This window comes from Lactuca virosa, chromosome 1 (assembly GCF_052849685.1).
Source record: "Lactuca virosa cultivar CGN04683 chromosome 1, Lactuca_virosa_CGN04683_v6, whole genome shotgun sequence".
NCBI lineage: Eukaryota > Viridiplantae > Streptophyta > Magnoliopsida > Asterales > Asteraceae > Lactuca > Lactuca virosa.
In genome coordinates this window covers 192978513-192998676 of record NC_136426.1, presented here as the reverse complement: position 1 = coordinate 192998676, position 20164 = coordinate 192978513, and positions in this window count along the sequence as shown.

Below are 20164 nucleotides of genomic sequence, written 5' to 3'. Positions count from 1 at the left end.
ATGTTTCCGCCATTCTGGTTTGGGGGTGTGACACCTATGGTGTACATGAAACCCTAGAAACCTTGGATCTATGTTTTACTATGATACATGCAAAATTGTTTTTCCAAGGTTCTTATCCTATCTAGCATAGCATGGGGAACTATTAAACATAAATGCTATAAGAAGAACATACCTTTTGTGGTTTGCATTCCTTGAGAACCTTCTGAGCCTAGCACCTCAAGTGTGATGCCGAAAATGTCTCACACAACACCACAACACTTGGAATGACCTTGAGAGAAGTTCACTTACACCTCAAAATCGGCTTGCCCTCTTTCTTGTACAAGTAGTAGACATAGTGCAGATTTTTCTTGCATAGGGTTCTTTATATAGTTGTGGCACAAGTAGGGTTACACCATGTAAACCCTAATTGTCATGGCTTTCCATATTCCATGATCCATAGGTTTGTAACCTCCATGGATTATCCATGGAGCAGCTTATGGGTTTTAGCCCAATCTATACAAACCATGGATCATTATCCCACTATACAAGAATAGATGATTTACACAATCAACCCCATATATTTAATTAGTCTCATTTTGATCACTTAATTAATTCCAAATTAAGTCTTTGATCAATACTAATTAAATAATATACTTAATATATTAGAACTTATAATATATTAATAACCCTTATGTGTCCTTTCTCTCATTTAGTCTATCCAAGTGTTTCAATGCCATGCAACCCAAATGGACCATGCTAACCGGGTCAAGTACATTCCAGGAATAGTTATGAACTTAGACACCTAATCCAACAGTCTCCCACTTGGATAAGTCTAATAACTATAACTGCAAGAATGACTTCATGAACCGATCGACAATCGTAGCTCTTTCAAGGTCTCGTGGAACTGAGATGATGATAATACGCCATTTAAGATAAGTGATCATATAATCCTCTGTTCTAGATATCAGTCGGACAAATACATGGAACAATGTCTTACTTATTGTCCAGCAGTTTATTTCCCGATTTCCGATTTGTTTGACATAGAATTTATTTGAACACATCAACTTAGTTCTGACCGGGCCCGGTACATTGGTCAACACAAAATCATCGAGGGTCCCAGATATCGCTCTAATCTAATAAGGAACATATAAACTTCGAATCATATGCTTGTTCTACTACTTGTTGAATCATACACAAAGGTACGGTTTATAACATCAAGTTACCAATGTGTTTTCGTACAATCAATGTATAACCAACTCATAGGCAACAAGTCATATCTCTAGGTTTGAAGACTTATATGATATTATCGTCTCGCGATCACTCGAGATAAATTCCATGAAGTGATACCAGCGAGCGTGGGTTGAATCCAATACTCAGAACTTATGAGCACTCATGAATGTTACAGCAACTCTTGATATGTCCCATACCTTGGACATCTACAATCCAGCTTCATAACAGCCTTGATTCATATCTACTTCCAACATATGACCGAATGTGGATGGTTTGAATAACTTAGTCATTCGGGAAGAATGACCTAGTTATTCTGGAAGTCAAAACATGCAAAGTGAAATACAAAAATAATCGAATCAAATATTGTCTCAGAACTTATGAATATAAAAAAAACATCTTTTATTTATCACCATATTGATTACACATTATCCATCGCATACTGTTTCAAAATATCAACTCTATACTTGAATTAAAACAATAGTTGTCCCATGCTCCAAGCATGTACACTATGATTTTTTTTTCTAAACAATAGTCATGCCATACACCAAGTATGCATACTATGTTTTTCCAAACATTAGTTATGCCATACACCAAGTATTCACACTAAGTTTGTCTATGATCCTTACTTTGTGAAATATATCGATTGAACATAATTCCAATGATTCTCATTTCACAATCCCAAATCCTTACCGCAAATGTAAGAATTCCAAATTCCTACCATTTACTGAAATCTGTTAGATTCTAAACTTATATGCATTGATCCTCTTGTAATGATTATGCACACTAGTCACAAAGACTTGTCAACAGACATTACAAAGTATTCCAACGGAGATCACTCCATGGAAACGAAGTCTCAAATTCAAAGCACATTCCTTTGAACATCCTTCATGCATTCAGTTTCCTAATCTTACACAGATTGAATGAATAACTTCCACCTATGGGAATATTTCCATATTCTCTTTTTTTACTATCACTTCTGAACAAGAGCTGCCTCTTTTCAGAATATGTCAATATGGTCCTTCCAAAATTAACACTATACTTCCAACTGTCCCTGAGCAACCAATCTTTTGTAAACCTTAGATTGTCCTCAACAATTGCTTAATCAAACTAGTCATATCTAGTTCTAGTACTTTTTCCCTCTTAATGCTCTAGGCATTTGGAAAAATTTAAAACAGATGAATATTATAGCACATGCAATCGATCCTATATTCGAAGCATATGGGACATGATTCATGATATTGGACCAATCTTTTGCTATAATATTTCTATTTCTATTTGACAATTTCTCATAATTCAGATTATGAAAAGGGATGTCGTAATCATAATCGAATTTTAGAACGCAAATAATGGACCCATATATATAATTTCCTTATGTTCAGCCATTCCAACATAAAATTCATATATATATATATATATATATATATATATATATATATATATATATATATATATCCTTGACTAAAGGTGATTAAAACCTCGATCTAAGCTTTTAGAATTGAAGTGAAGTATAATTTCCTCTCCCTTAATTATAGCAAAACAACTTTTTCCCAATTGAAACCTTTTGTTTTCTATAATTAACATTGCTAACTTGCAACAGTTATTATAATTATCATGCTCCCACTTGCATGATGATTATTAGTATAACACTTATGCTCCCACTAGCTTTGACATGTACTCAGAAATCAGTTGGACTTCTAGAAATCAATACTTTATTGACCTTCTTACCAAAGTTTATACTTCTGATACGAGATGCTTTGATAAAACTTTATCAAAATCATTCACCTTTCCTTAGATAGAACACATGTGTGTTTAAACAATTTCAGAACTATGAAAAGGGGTGTCGTAATCATAGTCTCAATTGTTTAGACCTTTGCTATTTCTCACAAGTCCATGTTAGTGTGTCGGTTAACCACACATGCTCCGCTAACGACTTTGAGAATGCAAATATCACAATTGCTATCTACTTAAAATCTACTTAGTGAAAGTGTTTCCTCACCATCATTTTCATGAATCAGAGGGAATCCTTATGATACATAGATTTTATGGTGTATGTGTTCCTATCCATGTGAATTTGTCAAAACCATAATCACTAGACAAGGTTAGTAACAAATCCAAACTCATATGGATTGAACTTGTGCAGTCTCAACCTCTTGCCACCTGGCAGCACAAGGGCCTGCCATTGCTTTCAAGTTGTTATGCAACCAATTGAGAACTCTCATAACTCATATGCAAAGCCAACTTTAACTGGAATGGGCATAGAACCAGGAATATGTCAACACGGTAGGTTATAAACCCTACGTCGTGTGCTAGTGATAAACTACAGGTTTTTAGTCTTGAATAGATCTTTGAATCTTTTCCAAGATCTTTAAGACTCCCACTGTCCTCTTGACATATAAGACTCACTTGCCAAATATTCAAGAGATAGTGCGGATTCTTTATCAAGACAAACACTTCATACAATTCGCCTTAGTTGGTCTTTGTTTTATCCAAAACATCACAACTTACCAACTTCAAATGTACAAGAGTAGGACTCATTTTACTCTTACATTTGACAAGTGTTATAAACTTTTCTTTAAGATATGTCACTCAAGTTACAATCTTGGAGTATGACTCTAATAATTGTTCTGGCACGAAGTATGACTCATCTTCTTGATTTAACCATTTCAACAATTCACGATTCCTCTTCTTATCCATAGGAATGCACTAAGATGTCCTTAGAGGACTAATTGTGATATTATTTCTAAACCATTAAGATGATCACAAAACATTATACAAAAGTACCCTCCCATCTTTTCAGATTTGAGAAATTTTTATCTTTCTGCCTAATTTGATTCTTCTCATTCGTCCTGCCATACATCGAAAATTTTCCAATGTTTCAGAATTATACTTAAACTGTTAAGCATAACCATATTTACTAAACTTTAGTAAATCATGACTAATAGTCTTATTGATCTTTTTGTGGTGGACTTTAACCAGTGCACAGGAATGTGTACTCGATCCCTTAGTCCTTCACTTGACTCACACATACATGTGAACAAGGAACTAGTCTTAATTTTTTTCAAAGATGAAAATTCTCATTCATCATACAATACAAGTTGCATGATTCCAATTTTCTATCCAACTGAAACTTGGTTGATGAGAATCTTTCCTTATTTGGTAAATTATGACACTACCACAAACGACAGAATCAAATCCATTTTCCAATGTTGCTATCAATGGAATCATATAAACAACAATTTTTCACAAATGCCATTGTAAGGATACTTAAAATAAAATCAAACATTTTCTTTTATTTTTAAAACTTGCGGAAAAACTTATCCTTACAATGCAAATGCATATGAATACTATGTTGTTATCTATTCCTAAGCAATCTATCACAACTCTTAAGCAGCAGCTCAAAAATTCTGATCACCGAACCTTGCGATCGAAATCCATCTTTGCGATCAGAATCAGCTTACTCTTCTTTAAGCTTCCTCTTTTTTCTCTTATTCTTAAAACTTCAACATGTGACCCAGTCACATCATGTAATAAGAATCTCCAAATAGGAACTTAATAGAGTTAGATAGTGGACTTACCTGAAGCAGAGTCAAACTTTGGACTTAACCTTCTCTCAGATCTTTCAGGTAGTTAAAGCAGCTTCGCAACCAATATCCCTTCCTTTAGCAACAGAAACATACGGACCCTTTGGGGATGGAACATAGGACTATCTTAGACTTAGCCTTTCTCTTTAACATTTGGTCAACTGAGTTGACTATGGCCGATGCCTTTCCATTGGGAAGAAAAGGATTTTCTAGATATCCAATGTTACTAATTGTTAATGTCCATGGTAGTTTGTGAAGTTGATCTACTAATCAAATTTGCTTTACCAGAGCTGCAAATCATTGCGGATTCAGCAGCACCAAGCAAATAGATAAGATCATTAGGGTCATGTCATAGTCTGTTACATAGTAGTCCCAGAGGAACTCACTATGTGAGCACATATAGACCTTGCTTGCCAATAGGGCTTGAGTGACCTTGAACTATTCAAGAACTTGTAGGTTAGGGAGAATGATTGGAGGAGGTGGAGGGAGTGAAGAATGATTTTCGGGACATCATCTTCAAGAGTTTTTGGGAAGATCATAATTGTCTGAACCAGACATCTTTTGGGAGATATTCAAGATAGTTGATTTAAAGTGCTTAATATAACACCCAATATGAAATATTAAGGCTAGGACCCAACACAATATTTTATAACTTAGAAGAGGGATGCCGTAATCCAAGCTATAAAATATTTGAAGGTAGGCGAATGACGATTCACCAATTTCCACCATGAAAAACGAAGTAAATTATTAGGTTTTAATTGGTTTTGAAACTCCTAGATCCTTTGAGATTCCTTGAACTTTTCATTGGCATGTTTCAATCTCGACTGTGCCCTTCAGGTTTTGTGACTGGGATGCCGATGATCACAAAACAAGGTGTGAATAACCATGCAAATATACTTGGTACCCTTAATATTTACCCCTCAATCGATGTGTCGGTTAACCACACGCGCTCCATCGATACTATGATAAACATTAAGTTACCCTTTGCCTACTTTGTTAAACCCAGGTTAGTGTGCTGATTAACCACACACGCTCCACTAACGACTTAATCAAAGTGCAAAGTGTAATTTCATGGGTTAGCACCTTATTCAAATTTTCCTAAAGTAACTAAGATTGGGAATTTGATAAAACATTTAGTTACTTTATATTCATCATTATACTTTTAATGAGAATTATAGTCCTTATCCTACCCATTCGGCTAACGACCCTCCACCAGTCAAGGAAGCGGTGGGTGAGAGTGGACACCCATTAAGCTGCCATTTTATAGGCAACAACCTTATACCCCCCTTATAGACTGGCTTCGTGAATGAGGCCTACTAACGGTAAGACTGACTTACTCTTATATATATATATATATATATATATATATATATATATATATATATATATATATATATATATATATATATTTATATATATATATATATATTATTAACTTATAATACTATAAAGTATAAGGGTTGAATTTTAACTTTCAAAATTCTAGGGGTTGGAACTAAAGTTTTTAAATTGACTTTACATGTTCCAAAACTTGAGGGCAATTTTTGTAACTATCAAAACTTTTCATCTTTCATAACTTATAAGTTAGTGGATTAATAAAATGAGAGACTTTTTATTTTATGTAACCTATGTGTTTAATAATGGACTTTAAAAGAGTGACATTTGGTAATCCATAACTTAAGGACAAATTATGGATTCCATTAAAACATGTGAAGATCAAGAATTAAACTAACAAGCAAGTTACAAATAATTCATATGATCTTCTAAACTCATAAGTTCATGAATGTTCATGTCAACAATTTCACGAATCATAAATAAACCATATAAAACTTGAAAATTTGATAATAGCTATTGAAAATGGATTAGCATAACCTTTACACCATCTAAAACAAGTTTTATAACATCAAAACAGTTTAGGGTAATGTTTCTAGTCCATTTGCAGCAACAAAACTCGAAAATCTGCATTCAGGGGCTCCTACTCGTCGAGTGCATGAACCCACTCGACCAGTAGGATGAACTAACTCATGGACTCGTCGAGTCCCCCCATGGACTCGTCGAGTCCCCCCATGGACTCGGCGAGTTGATGCTGCAGAATGCAGAAAAATGAGTTTTTTCAACAAGTTTGCATCAAGTATCAAATAAACAAGCCTAGGCTCTGATACCACTCTGTTGGGTTTTGAGCATTCTAACACTCCTATGGTGTACATGCAACCCTAGAAACCTTGGATCTATGTTTTACTATGATACATTCAAAATTGATTTTCCAAGGTTCTTATCCTATCTAGCATAGCATGGGGAACTATTAAACATAAATGCTATAAGAAGAACATACCTTTTGTGGTTTGGATTCCTTGAGAAACTTTTGAGCCTAGCACCTCAAGTGTGATGCCTTAAATGTCTCACACAACACCACAACACTTGGAATGACCTTAATAGAAGTTCACTTACACCTTAAAATCGGCTTGCCCTCTTTCTTGTACAAGTAGTAGTTATAGTGCAGATTTTGCTTGCATAGGGTTCTTTATATAGTTGTGGCACAAGTAGGGTTACACCATGTAAACCCTAATTGTCATGGCTTTCCATATTCCATGATCCATGGGTTTGTAACCTCCATGTATTATCCATGGAGCATCTTATGGGTTTTAACCCAATCCATATAAACCATGGATCATTAGCCCACTATACAAGAATAGATGATTTATACAGTTAACCCCATATATTTAATTAGTCTCCTTTTGATCACTTAATTAATTCCAAATTAATTATTTGATCAATACTAATTAAATAATATTATTAATATATTAGAACTTATAATATATTAATAATCCTTAAGTGTCCTTTCTCTCATTTAGTCTATCCAAGTGTTGCAATGCCATGCAACCCAAATGGACCATGCCAACCGGGTCAAGTACATTCCAGGAATAGTTATGAACTTAGACACCTAATCCAACAAGGGGTACCATGCCCTTCTAGCTTACTCAGTATATAGGAAACTTGAAGCGGAAAACACCAAAGAAGTCTTAGAAGTCAGTAACCACCTGAAGTATCCCCAATAGATCTCCGAAGAAGACCACTTGTACCGCAGGTCAAGTTCGAGAATAGAACTAAGAACTCATTAGGTTAATCTAATGTTGCTAAGTGTATACGCGAGAGTGATATATAATTTAGACTCAACAAGATTTAGGATGTGTGATTCCGCCCTATCTCGTGTTCCTTGTCTGGTTGTGGACTTGGGGCAGAGCCACCCATCGGAACGTTTTGTCAATCTAAATTATATATGACTTGTATACACAAGGTGATGGTGGATAAGCCAAGTATAAGTCTTATCATGAACTTCAGAGCAAAATCCCACATACTTACTACAACAACCGGAGATACCTGAGTGGAAGTGGTAGTGGATTGCAATAGGGCTTCAGAATCAAGTTACCCCAGGGCGGCAGGTGGACTTGATACCATTTTGGGTGATCGTCGATAGATTAAACAGGTCCGCACATTTCCTACAAATTGAAGGAAACAGGCAAAATAGAGAAGCTAACTAGAATGTGTGTCCGAGAGATTAGTTAGACTGCACGATGTTCCAATATCTATTATCTCCGTCCGATATAGTAGAGTCATCCCCCAGTTCAGTCAGTCACTTTAGAAATATATGGTAACTAGACTAGTCATGAGCATAGCCTACCATCCTTAAATCGACAGAAAGAAAGAGAGAATGATTCAAGCATTGGAAGTCATGCTGAGGGCATGTGTCATCGGCTTTAGTAAAGCATGGGACTAAAGTAGGTGACACCCAACTAGTTGAGTTCCTTACCATACTGACATAAAGTTTCTCCATTTAAATCCCTTTATAGTCTCAAGTATAGATCCCCTCTGCGTTGGACTACCAAGAAGAGAGTATGAAATCCTGGAATGACGTAAAGCTTCTAGAGTCAGACAGAAAAGCTACGCCTTTAATAAGAGAAAACCCTCAGAATTCCATATTGGTGACCACGTCATGTGAAGGTCTCACCCTGGAAGGGCATGATACAGTTCGGAAAGCGTGGAATACTAAATCCAAGGTACATAATACCATTCGAAATTCTTACTAGATTTGATCCAATTGCTTGTAGACTCGACTACCTCGAGAATTCAATAACATCCACTCTACCTTCCATGTCTTTAACTTGAAAAAGTGTTTGTCCGACGAGACTCTTGTTATCCCACTCCAATAGATCAAAGTAAACAAGAGCCTCAACTTTGTGAAAGAATCTGTAGAAATCCTAGATAGCGAAGTCGATTGGACTAATCAGATCCCTATCCCGATAGTGAGAGTCCGCTTAAGTGCATAAAGAGGACCCAAATTCACTTGGGAGTGAGAGGAACATCAGAAACATAAGTATCCATCTCTTTTCCCTTCATCCATGTGTATCTCTTATACTTAATTTCGGGATGAAATTCCCTTTAACGGGGGGATGATGTGACAACCCGAAAATTATATTCTTATAAAAGTCAACTTTGGTCAAACTTATTCCTTTTTGATCTTGAAGTAGCTAGATTATTGGTTTACAAGTATATAAGCCTTATATCTAGTGTGTCATAGTTTTGAGAGAAAAGCCTTAAGAAACCGAGAGCCTTCGCATGGAACACAAACCCTCGCAGTCGTGAACATTTCCGAGCTGTGAACTCATTTCGGTTTGCGGCCGTGAACGAGGTCTCGGCCGCGAACTCCGGACCATGAACTCCAGACCGTGAATCCTCGGATCGTGAAGTAGACCCTATATATATATATATATATATATATATATATATATATATATATATATATATATATATATATATATATATATATATATATATATATATATATATATATATCTTTTCACCTCAAAATCGTAAGTAACTCATCCCTTTTCTTGTTGTTACTTTGAAGCCCTTGCCTTCCATCTTGATTCACCATCTTTTCATCTACATCTTCAAGATCTTCAAGAGTTCTAGCCGTGAACCCTTCTTCTTGGCCATGAACCCTTGAAACCTTCAAGCTAGGGTCGTGAACACATCAAGTGTTCTTGGGCCGTGATCAACTATAGGGTCGTGAACCCTTCACTCTTGGTCGTGATCAACATTCAGCCTCTCACTTTTAGTTCTAACACTTCTTTGTAAGTGTTCCCTACTTCCTAAGGCTATTTCCTTTACACTTTAGTTGTTTAATGCACTAATTGTACACACACACACACATATATATATATATATATATATATATATATATATATATATATATATATATATATATATGTTATTATATGCTAAATAGGACTCGTTTGTGCCTTGGGACGTCACTCGTGAAACTTATCATCCTATATTTATCTTTCATTCAAATCTCCAACATAAGGTGAGTTCATACCCCTATAATCTATCTTTTAATGATTTTAAATGCTTTTAAAGGGGGGAATACAAATTGAACACAATTAATATTGTGTTAATATTTACCTGTAATATCAATCACATAAAAGGTTTTCTTATGATTTTAAATATTGTGTTAACAATAAAAAATTAACAAATACTTCCAAATAACTTAAATTCATGTAGACTCTTTTTAATATTGATAAACTCTTTGAAAAACTATTAAACTCTTTTAAAATGTTTTATAAACTCTTTAAATTTATATTTGTCAAAATCATGTGCATATATGTATAAGTATATAAATAAGACTTAAAGGGCTTAGGACTAATGAATTGTCGTATTTCCTTTTCCTTGTTTGGATGTGGGCTTAAGGTGGGGTTATTTTTCAGAAGGTCGTTTCCTTCTTAATTATATATATTATACATATGGGAATATAGAAGGTTACTTTCATCAATATTGTTACCTTTGTATCACGTTGAGCAAAGGGGTACATTCATGAGAGATCATGTTAACCAGATAGAACATATAAATTATAATAGGTATAATTTATGAAACAAACGAGAAATCTATTTTTTACTAGATAAGTATACCAGGTTTACACTAATTTGTTAAAAAAAGTATATCATTCGATCTTTAATTAAATCAGCTAACCAGAAATATGAGCCACTACTTCACGGCATAGCAATATATTTGTTAGGTCGTGTTTTGTAACCAGAGTCCCCTGGAGGGAGAGCGGGCATTGTGTGTACAGATCTATACGGGACTGACATTCCCACACCACGTTGCTAGCTACAGTGGGACCTACCGGTCTATGGGTGAAAAATGGCACATCAGTTTCGGCGCCAGAAGGTTGTCGTGTTTACCACTAGTCAATCAGCATGGTTACAACCATATCACATTTTAACCCAAATTAATCAGTTTAATAACAGGGTATTTAATTCATCAGTAGTGTATTTTAAGAAATACTACTGTATCTGTCGTTTTCCATAAACAAACAGAAAACATTCTTCTTATAATTTTATGGTGAATTAAAATTATGTTATCAATATTATAAGTACAATAACAATTAAACAGGACGATTTTATGGGATTAAAACTACTTTTCAGTTGTAACACAGAAAATATAGGATTTTCTGGAACTTAATCAATCACTTTCTTAAAACTAAAGCAACCATAACTAATACTTATGAACTCACCAGCTTAAATGTTGATCCTCCCTTTCAAAATAACTTGTATTCTCATAATCCATTAGATGGGTACACTCTCGGAGCTTTTGTGAAGTCAGCCTAGTACCGTGTTGCGTCTTTTGTCTTTTTCTATATCTACTTTTGATATTTGAATATGTAATGCTTAAACACATATGCAAAAACTTATACGTTATTAATGCAATGGTTGTTGTACTTTGATTACTATAATGCATGTGTTGTGATACTTGACACGACGTCCTCCGCCCCCGAACATTTCCGCCGTTCCGGTTTGGGGGTGTGACAATGTTAATTGTTTGGAGGATCTTATATACTGGATTGACCAAGTAAATCAATCAAAAGGCCTTGATATAGGTCTTCCTGAACTGGCCTGCATGTATGATCTCACAACCTTCGGGAATTCTCACTTTCTCCTCAAAGTCAAAACCCACAGATCTCCTCTTGTCCTGAAAACCAAACATAATTACGGAGCTTGGAAAGAAAAATACCTTTTTCTGAGACGTGACTCTATTCCTAGTGGGGATCTCCTGCCGGATGCCTGGGTCAAGAAGGCTAGGAATAAATTTTCCTTATATTGAGGATCCTGGATTTCATATTTCATTAGTTTGTTTGTTGTTTTGCATCTTTCAAAATCAAAGAGCTCATGCCTATTGCTGAGGAATCTAAAGAGAAGTTCGAGAAGTACTTGGCTCTGTCTGAAGCTGAAAAGTCTTTTCAATTTGGTCAAGCCACTCTACAAGAAAGCCCTTATGCCACCGACCTCATGCCGATAGGTAGGGATCCTTGATTCCTTTCGCTTGTGATGAAGGTTTATTATGATAGTCTTATGTTATATAAATATATATATATATATATATATGATCCAAATTCACTCACTCCAGTGCTCGCTTCACACCCGTTGATCTTTACACTGCCATGTCGAAGGATCGCCTGACGTTGAAAAAGGAAAAGAGCTCATCTTCTCTTCCTACCAAAAGATCAACCATTGACTTGACAGTAAAGAATCTATGATCCAAAAATTGTTGAGTCTGCAGGTCTATCTTTGGGGAGCCTTGTGGCTGAGGAAGATCTCTAGAAATTGGTCTTTTTCTCCCAAGCTGTAAGTTTTGGTTTTACTCTCATTCTATCTTTTATTCTGCCATTTGCTGACCCACTATGTCTTTGTTTTAGGTCTCTGATCATGTTTCTGCAGATCTAAGGATCCAAGCGGAGAGGGCTGAACAAGCCCTTCAAGGATAGGAGAGGATGTGGAAAGCGACCAACGAGGATCCGTTGAGGAGAGTGAAGTTGCTCAGCAAGGAGAAGGATGAAAAGGAGGAGGAGCACTTGCTCGAGATGGAGGAGGTGATCTCTGATGCGTAGGTCAGTGTTGTGGTGGCTATTTGGGAGGCCAATATCAAGTTGGCTGAGGATCTTGATAATTTAGGATCCTGGGATGTGGACGGTTGGCGCGAGGCACTGGCCAAATTGACTGGCAAGCTTGGTACCGCCAATCAGGATCTTGTACTGCGGCTGACTGGAGGAGGGGAGAAGAAGGATGTAGCCGATGATGACCAGGCTAAGGCCTAGGCATGCAAGAAGTTAGTTTAGGTAGTTTTTGTTTTATTTAATGATGTAAAACAGTTAACTTTTGTTGGTTTGGTGCACAACCCCTTTCGAATGTAATGGTTGTGTTTTCTTTCTACATCTCTCTCTTGATTCTTCTGTATGACTTGTTATGATACTAGGATCCCTAAATAGTCAGGATCCTAAAAAACATCGTTCCTGTGAATACTCCTCAGACAAAATTCTTTTAGCGAATCATTATTAGCATCTTAAATTTTGATAACCAAATGATTTATGCTAAGGATCCTAAAAGGTTCAGGATCCTTAAACTTTACTTAGAGTTTTTTTAGAATAAAGATAGATGGAACCTGTTGATCTTAGAAAGAATTTGAAGTCATGAGTTCCTAACCTTCATATGGTTACGATATTACCACGTGAAAGGGTGTTTGCTTTAGGAGTTCATTTGGAAGTATCTTCATTTCAGGAAGGGCCCTTAACCTTAAGCTTGATAAAAGTCTTCTCTATGAATCTTCTTTTTTTGGGGAGTAACCCATTCTCAACTAATGTTTGTGACATGTTTCTTGGGGAAAATCCCAACTTTAGGTAACATGTAGATACTACAAATCTTAGTAGTTTTCTTGGAAAATTTTGAAATTTAGGAGTTTTTTGGGAAGATCCAAACTTAGGATAACATGTAAATGTTATAAACCTTAGGAATTTTCTGGGGAAGATCCTAACTTAGGATAACATGTAAATGTTATAAACCTTAGGAATTTTCTAGGGAAGATCACAACTTAGGATAACATGTAAATGTTATAAACCTTAGGAATTTTTTGGGGAAGATCCCAACTTAGGATAACATGTAAATGTTATAAACCTTAGGAATTGTCCAAGCGAGGTATATATAAACCTTAACTCGTGTGAAAGAGGTAATTAACTCTTTAAACCTTATAGGGGATTAAGTACCCTTATTATTAGAAGAGATGATCAGTCTCTATTCTTTGGAGATTCATCTTGTGAATTGTCCGATGTTGTGACAACCCGAAATTTCTATTATTTACAACAATTCACTTCAATAGAAGTCAGAACTGTTTCTGCTAACTTTTGAGCTGTGTAGAGTCAGTTTGAGTGTTTTAAAGCTTAGTACTTCAAGGGATAACAGGAGAGAGGATACCCTAGGGTTTATTGTGCATCAATAAAGTCCCAAAACTCCAAGAGTTTGGAGTTTACGGCCTAAACATGGAGTTTACAGTCGTAAACTCCAAAGAGTATAAATATGACACTTAGTCATTTTACTCAATTTTTTCACACTTTCAAAAGCTAGAACATCAAATCCTGTCAAGTATCATCCGATTTTCCTTCTTGATCTTCAACTTGGTAAGTGTTTCTTGACCTAATTAGTTGATATCTTACTTAATCTAGTGATCTTACATGATTTCATCCGTGAAATCATTCCATTTGTGTAGATCTTCAAGTGTTCTTAGTTTCACCAAGAACACACACTAGTGTTCTTGGACTTTTAACACCCTTTCAAGCTTCTTTATTGTAAGTACTCTTACCCTAGTGTGTTATAAGGTTTGTTACACTTCCTAATCAACTAGAAAACACAAAGAACACACAAGATCAAAGGTGTTTACGGTCCAAACATGTTCTTAGACCGTAAACCCTAATAAAAGGGCCATTGTGTGCCCTAGTCCTTTACCAAGCCTTGGATACTAGTCTAGATCAGATCCTTGAAGTGTATAGGACCTTAAACATCGAAAACATCAAGGACCATTAGAATTTACGGCCGTAAACTCATGGAGAAATGGTCCATGGGCCGTAAACTCTACAAAGGGGTGAAATGTTGCCACAATCACTTCCTAGGGCTTAGACTTGAAGTAAGGATGCTTCATTATGACATTTTGGACTTCAAAACACAAAATGGTAGAAGTACCATGAGTTTACGGCCGTAAACTCATGGGTTTACGACCGTAAACTCCAAGGGAGTTGGTCCCAAAACCGTAAACTCCAAAAGAGTGTCCCTTTGGACCCTAAACTCAAATGCAAGTTCCTACAACCCTTAGATGCAATCCTTAGTACTTATAACACTTAAATCAAAGTGTTTTCCATGTCCTAGGGTGTCTTAACTTGATAAATTAGTTGTATAATGACTAATTGGATGCATATATGTGTTATTATATGTTAACTAGGATCCTTGTGTGTGTTCAAGTCTTCAGTTGACACTTAGCATCCTATAACATCCGTTCATCCAAACCACGCACTATAGGTGAGTTCATACCCCTTAATCAACCTTTTAAATGATTTTAAATGCTTTTATAGGGGGGAATACAAGTTAAACTATTATAGTTATTATATCAATCACATGTGATTAATAACTACCAAACAAGTTGATTTCTTACTTTTCAAACTGTGTTATCAAGCAAACTACTTCAAACTGTTTTACAAACTCTTTTACATGTCAAGTACTTTTATTAAACTCTTTTAAACTTATATTCTATTAAATGTGTATCTATATAGATATAGTTATATAAGTAGGATTGAAATGACTTAGGACTGATAGCTCACCTTGCCTCCTGTTCCTTGTTTGGTTGTGGACTTAGGGTACCGGTTATTTATCCGAAGGTCGTTTGAATCCTAGTCATATATTATGTATATGTTTATAGATATAAAATTTTCTTCATTCTATTTAATACCTTTGGGTAGCAAAGGTATACAAACATGTTCATGCATTCAAACAACATTACTAGTAAACTATAATAGGTATAGTTTAGGAAGATACTAATACTATCACTAGAACAATGAAACATACAATGAGTCAGTTCATACATGAGTCAATACCATACAGAGAGAACATAACATACAGATAGAGAATACTATGATGAGAAACAAACAATACCATACAGAGAGAACATACATACATACTAGACAGAGAAAGAACATACAATATAACTAGTACATACAATACATTCACAAGTGCACTAATACAGTTATGTGATCCAAGTAACGGGGTATGGCATCACCTGTCATGGCTCGTTTTGTATCCAAAATCTCCTTAAATGGAGAGCGTTGAGTTTGTGTATAGATCTATACTGGATTGACTATCCTACACCTTGTTGCTCGCTATAGTGGGACTTGCAAGTCTATGGGTGACAAACGTCATTTCTTCCGACGTCTTACATCGTCGTGTTTATAGTCGGTAGTATGGTACAGGCCGATCACATGGTACTTTAAATAACAATTGGTTTAAGGTAGTTAGTACAGCAGTAGTTACTTAATACAACACTACAGTACTATTTCATTTTCCCATTGCATTCACTTTGTGATCTTCACACAATAAACAGTAATGTAAAAACTGTATTTTTGGTTAATGATATTCAGAATTCGGAAAATACATACTCTTACAAGAGATACAGACACAAATACTTGATGCCTTGGTATAAGGCTACTTTTAGTAGGAAACATAGGGTTTTCTAGGAGAGTTCAAACAATTACAAACTTTTACAAACGTATACATCACATGCTTACAAACACTTTCATACAAACTCAGACACTAATATACTTATGATCTCACCAGATTTAAAGCTGATAAACTCTTTCAAAATAACTTGTATTCTCAGGTCACCAGTAGACAGGTACCAGTGCCAGGTTTTGAGAAGATGGAGCTCGTTCAAGACTCATCTTTTATTTTGATTCATATTTTTGGTGTCTATTAAACTTGACAAAACACATTTGTATTAAATTATATTATTAATGCAATGGATGATGTTGTTGCTTGTTTACTACTATGCATTGTTGTGATACTGTACATGACGTCCTCCACCCCCGAACGATTCCGCCGTTCCGCTCTTGGGGTGTGACAGATTGGTATCATAGCATTGTTTATAGTGAATCGAGTATATCAACCCATAAAAGATATACGAACTATAAACACAGTGGGATTAAAATACTCTGATAAAGAGTTTAAACTTTTAAATAATAAAATATTTAACCAAGTATACATGCCTGCATTCATACTAAAATCAATGTCACTAGGACAGAACAAAAGTATTACGATTGTTGGGCAGCACAATCAGACTTAGAGACATATGGTCAGCCCTAGGAAGATATAGCCTAATCAACTATATTATCTGAGGAGTGACTAGCATGTGCCTAAGTGTGGTTGTGAGGTTGCAACAAGTCTAAAAACTTACCAACAATACTACAATGAAAACATTAGAACAGAACATAAACCTAAAATACTATAGGAGTATTTTGTGTTACTATAATTACTTATCTGAGAATTAAAGATTTTTATTAGTAGGTCAATAATTGCTAAGTGGATACGCTAAGGTTATATGTGACTAGGATGTCATAGACTTAGAATCTATGATCTTTGCTTTTCTTCCTGTTCCTTGTTTGGTTGTGCATTTGGAGTTAGGATCACTTATTCGAAGGTCTATTCTGTTTTGCTTTCATATAACTGGTATGCATTAAGCAAGTATTGAAGTAACTAATAAAGATCATCTTATAAATATCTAGATAGTTCGTGTATTAATTATTTCTTTATCCCTTTTCTCGCGTAGATTTTATGGTTGGATTCCATATCCCCGGAGACCCGTACTAACCCAACCACAAAAATGTTGGATGGCTTGGAGAAGAGCCAGAGGATGATCACCCAATTCCTTTGGATGATCACCTAGCTGAAGGTTTTTCTGATGGTTCTGACTCAGAGCCGGAAGTCAACAACGAACCCCCAGCTGCTCAAAACCCAAACCCAAACCCTCGTCTAGCATTTCAAGGACTCACACCTCTGTGGGCTACAAACTTGAATAGATGGAGTCAGGAACAGGGTCAACCCATTCCCTATAATGGGGACAGAAGCTTTTACAACCTCACCGAGGGAGGTTCAGCTGATCGTGTCTTTCCCATCATGGTCCGTAGGATTTCTCGTAACACCGAGCAAGGTCGAGCAACTATCGACCGAGTATTGGAGATTGACGCCAACTCTGGCATTAACATGGTCCGCATTCGCCAACTAGATGTAGCTATGGAAAGGGCTAGGATAATCAATGGGACTCTGCAGCAACAGCTAACTGCATCCCAAGCTGAAGTCATGGAACTTCGAGCTCAGCAAGCAAGATCTGAAAGGCGCATAAGGGACATAGAACGCCTTCTGTCGGATTCAAGAACTCACTCTAGTAGTTCTCGTCGCCGATAGAGTCTCCTCGACTTCTCTTTTGGATATAACTTAGTTATGTAAAAACTCTAGTCTAATTTCCTCTCTTTGTTCAAACTTGGACCTGTTAGGTCTTGATTAGGTCGCAGATCTGTCAAAATTTTCCCATGTTGGTTTGATGTAAGACCTACTTCTAGGTCATTTTTCCCGAACTTATTACATCTGTAATTCCAGTACTATTGACAGATATCTAATCTCATGGAAATTATTATCCAAATGCTATCATCTGTTAATTCTAAATCTACATTCAATCGTGCTATCCAATTGTGTTGTTGGACTATGGAGAGTTAGTCCATGAGGCATTCTCATCAAATTCTCGCTATTAAATTCTTATCAATATCGTCATCTTTTTAAACTTATAGTTAGAAGATGCCTCCACATCGATCAACGAGACGCGCTCCATCAACTGCAACACCACCTGCTCCTCAAATCGATACGGCAGCTCTAAATGCTGCAGTAGCTGCGACTGTGGCAACAGCCATGGCTCAATATCATTCTTCTGGTTCCACTGGGGGAGGAACTCCTGTTCAATCTACTCATGGTGAAGCTCCTGTGCGCTTGAAAGAATGCTCCTATAAGGACTTCACTAACTACAAGCCCAAGTCCTTTAGAGGGACTGGCAGAGTCATTGCCCTCTTGTAATGGTTCGAGAAGACCGAATCGGTTTTCAAAATCTGCTCTTGTCCAGAAGGGAGCAAGGTCAAGTTCGCTGCTTGCACCTTTGAGGAAAAAGCCCTGACATGGTGGAATAGCCATGTCAAGTCACTATCTCTAGTGGTGGCTAATGTTATGGGCTGGGAAGCTCTGAGAGAGCTAATGATTGAGGAATACTACCCGAGGGGCGAAATCCTAAAGCTGGAGGAGGAACTGTGGAGCCTAACCATGAAGGGCTTCGACATAGTCTCCTACACCGCTAGGTTCTGTGAGCTGGTGGCCCTCTGTCCCAACATGGTTCATACATAGGGAAAGAAGATAGAAAGATACATATGGGGGCTGGTGCCTCCATTCCAGGGAAATGTTTTGGCTTCAAACCCCACTACATTCGATAGTGCCAAGCGATTGGCACAGCGGCTTATAGACCATGGGGTTCGTACCCTGGCCGCAACAACAACCCTGGCCATCTCAGAACCTTCCAAAACCGCTGATTCTAAGCGGAAGTTCTGGGATGACAAGAAGAATAAAAAGGCCGCCAAAAAGCAGCAGGTCGTGGCAGTTCATGCTGCGATAGCACCTGCCGCTGCTGCTCCGGTAAAGCAGTACGCTGGAAGTTTGCCTAAGTGCAACAAATGCAACTTCCACCACACAGGAGCCTGCCGGGAAATGCAGTGTTCAAACTACAACAGGAAGGGGCACACTGCCCGTTTCTGTAAAGCTCCGGCTAGGCCAATCAACCAAGTCCCCGGCGCTGCAGTGGGCCAAGCTTGCTCTAATTGTGGTGAAGTGGGCCACTATAAAAGGAACTGCCCAAAGGCAGGGAACGCCGGCGGAGTAGGAAGAGTTCTAGCTATAGGCCATGAGGAAGCGGTTGCCGACCCCATAGTGGTCACTGGTACGTTTTTCCTCGATAACTCTTATGCATGCATACTGTTTGATAGTGGAGCGGAGAGGAGTTTCGTGAACCAAAAATTTGCTCATTTACTTAAGCAAAAATCACGAGCACTTAAAGAACCGTTCACTGTAGAAATGGCTAATGGAAAGACGGAGAGCACTAGCAGTATATTCATAGGGTGTACCCTAACACTAGATAGCCATTCATTTTCAATCGACCTCATGTCGGTCACAATTAAAAGTTTCGACGTCATTATCGGCATGGATTGGTTGAGTCTTCATCGTGCCGAGATCATGTGTTATGAAAAGGTTGTTCGCCTTAATCTGCCGTCTGAGGAAACTCTAGTATTTTATGGCGACAAACCCAGCACTAGCCTTCGTATCATCTCGAGCATTCAAGCTCAGAAATTCTTGTGAAAGGAATGTCGCGCATTCCTTGCTCATGTTGTAGATGTGAGCCAAGAAACGAAAGACATTTAGAAC